The sequence below is a fragment of the Podarcis bocagei genome, assembly GCF_964188305.1.
Source record: "Podarcis bocagei genome assembly, chromosome: 8".
Taxonomy (NCBI): Eukaryota; Metazoa; Chordata; class Lepidosauria; order Squamata; family Lacertidae; genus Podarcis; species Podarcis bocagei.
The window spans coordinates 52,389,390-52,396,287 of NC_138133.1; positions in this window are offsets into that span (position 1 = coordinate 52,389,390).

Genomic DNA, 6,898 nt, shown 5'->3' on the forward strand with positions numbered 1-6,898 from the left:
TCAATCCCATATAAGGTAAAAAAAAGGTAAACGACCCCTGGACAGTTAAGGCCAGTCAAAGGTGACTATAATCCTGTCTCCAGCCACAGAACTGCATTAGGGTAACATTTAGGGGTTTGGAGTACTGAGTTTAGAAATCCTGACAGGATTTTTTATTAAGGGCCCAGATTAGAGAAGGGAACTAGTTGTATAGTATTGGTTTTGCAGCAAATAGTTTGATAGCAGTTGGAATGAAGTTCCCTCTCTTCATTCAATTCATTAAAATTGCCACAGTATTTGGGGGGCCCATAGAGGAGATAGGGCTTCTCATATTTTAGCAGGGAGAGCATAATGAGGCTCATCACCAAGGTTATGGTTAGCAGATTGCAGAAATTGCAATGCTTGCATGGAACCACCCGACAAAACAGTTCCAGGTCTCTCACACATTGCAGTCATAACTACAGACTCATCACTTCATTTTTTTCCACCTTAAGACTGACATATTTTCTGCTGGAAAACTGCAGTTGAAGACATTAATCTACATGTTTCAGTATCAATTTTGCCTGTCTACAAAGTCAGCAATTTACATTTTGTCAGCTGGTGTTGGTGGCCAATCTCAACCAATCAGTGCCACAATTGGTGATTTGAAAGATAATCCAAGCAGCTCATACTGACATCAAAATAGCTTTTCTTATTTTGCATCTAACATGAAGCTGCATGTTGTCACCCTCAATTATTAAAGGGATTTAGGTAGCTTCAGCACGAAATGGCATCAGATAAATTGCCCACAAGCAGCATTTCATGAAGTCCCTAGCTCATCTCTGAAAGTGCACAGAAAATTAGCAAGCAGCTTTAGCCTGGATTGCAGAAACTAATTTGAATTAAAAGGAAGCTTTTACACACACACATACACACACACACACACACACACACACACCCCCTCTGGAAGGGCTCATATTTTTAATGTTTTGATTTAAAGGAAACATTGGATTTTATTGTTCAGATTTATTACAAACTGAAGACACACTTAATCCCAGTGAGCTTCAATCAAACCTATCAAAGACACTCTAGATTTTATGAGGAATAATCTAGGCAGGCTGAGTGAAATGCAACCCTTTCATTCATTCCTCAGATACAAACTAAATAAGTTGGCATAAACAGCTTTCCAGTAGATATTTGATTTAGCACTGCTGCCAATGCCTTTTCCTCTGTTCTTGTTCATACACACACACAGAGTAAGTGCCTAATTTAGTTAAGAATTCAAATCTGGGCACTTTGCAGAGTCGAAACTCGAAGCAGACAAAAAACAGCCCATGTGTGTGTTTATGAAAAACATTTGATATATAATAAGACTTGTGTCCCAATCCAGCAAAGATGTGAGTGTCTTCAGTGAACCTTGCACCTAGTACCCAAACCTGTGTCTTTGTTGATGTTTTGGGACTGGGTTTACATATGCTTTGCCAAATATGCCCTGCCTTTGACTGTGCCCATTGTTTGTGAGGCAGAAGGAAGAAAGAAAAGTTCAAATTCTGAATGTTCCAAATGCGCCCTCACCAATTTTGACAATTTTAAATTTGCAGTCTTCCCCAACCTGGTGCCCTCCAGATGTTTTGGGCTACAATTCCATCATTCCTAGCAAGCAGAGCTATACTGGATGGGGCTGATGGGAGATGTAGTCCAAAGTATCTGAGAGGCACCAGGTTGGGAGCGGGGAGGCTGATCTACTGTATTAGCATAAATATCTAAATGTATTTGAGGGGAATACTAAGGAAGAACATTCATTTTAAAATCCTGTCACTAGATTATTACCCAGAATACTCATTTCTCAGACTCACAGCAGATAAAATATCTACAACTTCTGCTGATGCAGCACTGTTGTCAGTTAACTGTCTTCTTTTCCAGAACAGAAACCAATAAAATTTGCTGCAACAGTAGATAATCACATTACAAGTAGTTTCAATCATGCTGTTTCGTGGATTCTATCTAAAGTACTCTGCAGCCTAACCTAAGGATTGCCAAGGGTATGGGGAAAGAACATTTATTGTGGGTTTAACCTCTGTAACCCAAGGGAAAGGTTACAATCATAATTATTAAAACTGCTAATTCATCTGCCCTAATGTATTATAGGATTCATAAGGATCAAATACTTTTATCTACCCAAACTTCCCTGTTGCACATATGGTACAACATGGCAGAAACCTATCCTGAGACAAGAGTTTAATCAGAGTTTCTTGGTGTAAAAATTGCTGCAAAGAGTGAAGGCAATAAAGGTCACATTTCAAAATGCTACCCAAGCTGTATTCATTTTAATTAGGATTTTTGTCAACATTAATTAACGGTTATAAGTAAAGATTGCTGGAGTCTTGAATATACCTTTTAGCTTCCCATCATTAAGAACAGTGAAATTTGATTTATTAATGTGGAAAAATATTGCATTATGATATTAAGACATTGCAGCTTCCAAAGAATATTTTCTGTTGGCATGAAACATGCGCCACCGTAATGTAACTTTCACAATGGTGACCTAGGCAGATATTTCATACTTCCCTCTAGGCAACATATTGAGAAGAGTAGAATATATGACCAAGACCTATTTTTACTGTCATAACTGTGGAAGTCTAACTCTTTTGCTGTCTAGCTGGCATGAAATACACAATATAAACTAGGGTGATTTCATGCACTGGAATTTCTCTTGCATTTGGAAAAGCCACTGTTTTCTAGTTCAGAATAGAACCCTTGGTTACTCCTAATACTCACCATCAATCTGAGGTGAGCTTTATGGCCCCATAAGTTTTTCTACAGCTTGGATTGTAGTTGGATAATAATGTCCATTTCCCTGCCTCTCTCCCTACTGCCTTCACACTTACCTGGTTTGGCAGAAGCATGGAGGCCTGCTATGGTAGTGTCCCTGGTCTCTGGGGTGCAGCCCAGGGATAATGTATCATCTGGCCTGGGTTAGCCTAGTTGCCTAGTCTCTCATAGAAAAGGACAGAGCAGACTCCTACCTTCCAGGCCAGCCTTCACTGTTGAAGTAATTTCCTCACTCATAATGTGCAAGAATCTTCCCTTTACACTCAGTTTCTTCTTCCTTCACCCTCAAGATCCAGGCCCAACACAAACCTGCCAGAAGCTAATTTGCCAGAAGCAAATGACTATTCTGAATCATATCTGGTGTACATTGTCTTGATATGGTTGTTTGGAATGTGATTAATAAATTGATGGTGATAATCATATAAGATTGTGCCCTTTCCATTAGCAGATGCCAACTGGACTGGCACTTAAATTTTACCTCAACCTTAGTGATGGGGCATTTTCTTCCACTACACCTGAGGAGCACAGGGCAGATCATGGGAAACACATACCTCTGCTGATGAACATCCCTCAGCATCTACTACCTGAGTCAGCTCACTTAATTTGGCATAAATTGAAAGGAAATGCCTTCTGAATTATGGAAAGTAATCCCTTTGAAAGCAGAGTAAAATTATCTGAAATTTAGGGAATTAATTGTCATGTTCTGTGGCTGCGATCCCAAAAAAACACGTCTTCCCCCATTGCCTATATAAAATGGAAAATACCGGCTTATGTTTAAGTGTTCAAATCAGAGCAGAAGTCCCAAAACACACATCATAACTTGAACATGCCAAATATGGCAGCACATTTTTGAGAAGCATCAGGGAGAGACTAGTGAAGGGATCAGCAAGTCTTGGTCCTAATCCCCCTGACCCTTCAGTAATCAAAATAGACATAAAGAAGGTGTGGATGATTTGATATCTGTGACAACATAATTTTTTCCTGCCCTCCCCTCACCTTCCAATTACTTCTGAAAGGGAAATTTAGTTGCTGAGTAGGGGACCAGTTGATCTATAGTGTACTGAACTTGCAAGATCTATGTGTTGCTCTTCAATAAATATACTAGTATGCCATAAGGGAACACAGAAGCTCTATGATTCATATGATACAACAATTTTTAAACCTTTTTTCCTCCCTTTGCATTTGTGTCCACCACTGAGATAAATGCTGTGATTTGATAGTTTATACAAGAATTCCCAGATTCCCTATGCAATATCTCAGTGTACACTGTCATGTAGATCTAAGAGCTGTTTTCAGACTTGAAATTTACAAATCTAATGAAAAACAGAACAAGGGATCATAGAAATGCAACATGGTGTTTGCCCTAATGTGCAAATTCAAAAAATTGTTAAGGAATCTCTCCCCCCCTTACAAAGCCATTTGAGTACATAGTTCCCCAAAGAACTACTTTATGCACACACCAGAATATTTTAAAGCTACCAGCTAATACTCATTTCCATTTCCCACATACTTATCCTCCCATATTTTAACTAGGAAAGAAAATAATTTTAATTATTCTTGTCTGGAACTTTTTTTTTTTAAAAAAAGATAGCCTACAGAAATTTTTTCATGCACTGTGAAAGTGAGAGATAAACAACACAGACGGGGGGGGGGGAATGGGTCAGCAACTTCTTTTTTTAACAAAATGTATTGGTAAGCATGCTTATACAGTGAGTTCTATACAATGTGTGTGTGTGTGTGTGTGTGTGAGAGAGAGAGAGAGAGAGAGAGAGAGAGAGAGAGAGAGAGAGAGAGTGTATGTATGTATCTGTATACTAACTTAACTTAACTGAGAAGTAAATAATGAATTTAAGGGGGAAACATGTTAACTGCCTCCATATATCTTATGGGCTGTTATGCAAAAGACAAAGCAGGTTTGCTCCAGAAAACCATAATAGAATCAATGGGCAGAAATGGCTGGGTTGCATTAGAACAACCATCCTGATGGTAAAAGTTCTGTAACAGTGGAACAGTCAGTCTCAGGAGAAGAGGGGCTGTCTTTGCAGGGGATAGTCAACCAGAGGCTTTGTCACGGACATTGTAATTGCATTGTGGAAGGGCCATTGCTCAGTGGTAGAGCATCTGGCATCTCCAGGTAGATCTGAGAGATGAACTCTGTCTGAATTTTTAGAGAGCAGACAATACTGAGCAAGATGGACCAATGGGCTGCCTTCCCAGGTTCCTAGTTCCTGCGTTTAACAAGGGGTTGGAACAAGTGATCAAGAAGGCCACTGCCAGCTCTGTTCTTCTATGATTCATCAAAAACACAAAACGCCATCAAAGGCATATCAGATGTTACATCAGAAGTACAGATTCATTGGAGATTTAGGAAAGGCTCAGTAGTTAGATTTTTTTTTTTAATTCAAGTAGAAGGAGAGGTCTGGATGGGGATATAGGAAGTACACCATGCCCCCTCCCTAACCTAATTACTCACAATTGCCTCTTGTGCACTGATTGTCCATGTGCACATGCTAAGGAGGAAGACAATGGGCATCATTTACGCATCCCTCCAAACATGATACGGACTGAGCTCTGTATGTGTCAGGCTACCTGGGAATGTGCTCCACTAAATAAAGGAGGTTTAGTTCTGAGTAAATGTGTATGATTGGTAATAAGTGTCATTAATAATGGATCATCTGTTAATGTATTATACAGATTTATTTGCTTGTTTACTATGGCAATATGCTGTGTCATCTGCATATCTGACACAGCATATTGCCATAGTAAACAAATGACACAACCTTAATGGCAGAAAGTGAGGAGGAATTAAAGAACCTTTTAATGAGGGTGAAAGAGGAGCGCACAAAATATGGTCTGAAGCTCAACATCAAAAAAACGAAGATCATGGCCACTGGGCCCATCACCTCCTGGCAAATAGAAGGGGAAGAAATGGAGGCAGTGAGAGATTTTACTTTCTTGGGCTCCATAATCACTGCAGATGGTGACAGCAGTCACAAAATTAAAAGACGCCTGCTCCTTGGGAGAAAGGCGATGGCAAACCTAGACAGCATCTTAAAAAGCAGAGACATCACCTTGCCAACAAAGGTCCGTATAGTTAAAGCCATGGTTTTCCCCATAGTGATGTATGGAAGTGAGAGCTGGACCATAAAGAAGGCTGATCGCTGAAGAATTGATGCTTTTGAATTCTGGTGCTGTAGGAGACTCTTGAGGGTCCCATGGACTGCAAGAAGATCAAACCTATCCAGTCTTAAGTAAATCAGCCCTGAGTGCTCACTGGAAGGACAGATCCTGAAGCTGAGGCTCCAATACTTTGGCCACCTCATGAGAAGAGAAGACTTCCTGGAAAAGACCCTGATGTTGGGAAAGATGGAGGGCACAAGGAGAAGGGGACGACAGACGACGAGATGGTTGGACAGTGTTCGCGAAGCTACAAACATGAGTCTGACCAAACTGCGGGAGGCAGTGGAAGACAGGAGTGCCTGGCGTGCTCTGGTCCATGGGGTCACGAAGAGTTGGACACGACTAAATGACTAAACAACAACAAATGGCAATATGCTATATTAAATATGCAGCACCATCACTTAGAATACCATGAAATATATCATTGCTTTCCTTTACAGGCCAGTTGCATAATCAAAAGGTTTAGTTATAATTTAACTTGTAATGTAAAGGAAAGTTGAGTTTTTAAATTCCAGAGAACCAATGACTCTGTCCTAAATATGCATCCTATACTATATGTAGGGACGCAGGTGGTGCTGTGATCTAAACCACTGAGCCTCTTGTGCATGCCAATCAGAAGGTCGGCAGTTTGAATCCCCGTGACGGGGTGAGCTCCCGTTGCTCAGTCCCAGCTCCTGCCAACCTAGCAGTTTGAAAGCATACCAAAAAGTGCAAGTCGGTAAACAGGTACTACTCCGGCAGGAAGGTAAACGGCGTTTCCGTGCACTGCTCTGGTTTCGGTGCTCCATTGCACCGGAAGCGGCTTAGTCATGCTGGCCACATGGCACAGAAAAACTCTGCGGACAAACGCCGGCTCCCTCAGCCTGTAAAGTGAGATGAGTGCCACAATCCCTGAGTCGTCTGTGACTGGACTTAACTGTCAGGGGTC